The following is a 1,779-nucleotide window of genomic DNA, read 5'->3' as shown; positions in this document are numbered from 1 at the left end:
AATTGATGCTTGGCAGCCTTAATATGTTTGATATGTTGCATCGCTGCTGCTTTATGTTTGACCATTTTGAATTCTTATCAACCATCAGATGGATCTGAGATATCACGCTTCTTTGACGTTTGCACAATGGCTTGCTTGATAGCTTGGATTTATCTGCATAATCTGCAGCTGTAATCCTCAGTTCTTTCTGCTAACCTTCCGATGGTTTTGAGATATCCCGCTTTGCTGGCTTTCAAACGAATACTTTTTGACCAATCATCTGCAGCTACTATTTATGACTCTTACCAGCCATTCGATGTTTCTGACAATTCTGGCCTTTCTTGGCTTTTGAGCGAACACTTCTTTGACAAATAATCTACAGCTGCGATCTGTAATTCTTACTGACCATCCAGCGGATCTGACATATCCCGCTTTTCCGGCTTCTCGGTAAGTGCTTTCTTTGCAGATTTGATAAATTTGCTACACTCTGCTCTCTTGTCCGTCTGTTGAGACCTCTGCGGCACCATTCTGCTCTGCAGGTATGAGTGAAGGTGTCAAACCTTTAGATGGTGAAAGTTTTGTGTATGCACCTATCGTTATTGACATGGCCAGTCAAATGACCCATCGATGCATGTGTAACTGGAGCATCAGGTATGATGTGACATGTTTTTTTTGAACGGGCTATTCAAATTCAAGTCTTTTCTCATCATGGTCATCCAAAAGGATAAGTAATCAAGTTGGCTGACAATGGATGTATGCTACCCTACGCACGCACGCACGCACGCCTACGTATACTCCATATCAGCGTGACTTTATGCAAGAAGAAAGTCACTAAAAAAGTTAAATGTTCTGCTTGACTCTTTCCTTCATCATTGGACTCACGCAAGAGTGAAAAAGTGATGGACATGAGCATGTCCATCCATTGATCAAAATTGTACTTTCATCTGCCGCTTACACTTCACATGTATCGGTGAACCCTTTGGCTGGGAACAACTACACCGATTCTCAAATCAAATCTCGGCGAAACTATTTCACCGTCCAAAGCTCCCACTCATTCACCACCACCTGCAAAGCGGGACGTCGCTGCAGAAGTTTCAATGGATAAGAGAGCCGAGTTAAGTGATCATATCCGAGAAATGGAGAGAGTAGTTGCCGAAAACCTAGACAAGCGGGGTATGTCAGAACCATCGGATGGTTGGTAAGAGTTATAAATAGCAGCTGCAGATGCTTTGTCAAAGAAGTGCTCGTTTGAAAGCCCGAAAAGTGAGATATCTCAAAACCATCGGATGGTTAGCAGAGAAAACTGAGGATTACAGCTGCAGATTATGCAGATAAATCCAAGCTATCAAGCAAGCCATTGTGCAAACGTCAAAGAAGCGTGATATCTCAGATCCATCTGATGGTTGATAAGAATTCAAAATGGTCAAACATAAAGCAGCAGCGATGCAACATATCAAGCATATTAAGGCTGCCAAGCATCAATTACCGGGAAGCCGAAAGAACGGGATATTTATTCCATCGGATGGTCCAACGAAAGCCTAGAACTTTAGGTCATGCTAGCGAATGGATGGTCGTTTTGGTCATATAACATGCATGTGATTTATTGTCACTTGACCTGTCAGATTCGATTATGACATACTTGACCGTAAAAAAAACCTACGAATTCTGAAAATTGTGAAACGAATGAAAGAAAGGTATATAAAGTCCGCCTTTTTGGACTGACTCCAGCCCCCAACACCCACATCTCATTCCAATCATCATCCACTTGTCAATCAAGACCCACTTCTCATTCCAAAACCA

This window comes from Meira miltonrushii, assembly GCF_003144205.1.
Source record: "Meira miltonrushii strain MCA 3882 unplaced genomic scaffold FA14scaffold_3, whole genome shotgun sequence".
In the NCBI taxonomy this organism is placed as follows: Eukaryota; Fungi; Basidiomycota; class Exobasidiomycetes; order Exobasidiales; family Brachybasidiaceae; genus Meira; species Meira miltonrushii.
Note: the sequence above shows the minus strand (reverse complement) of the source record.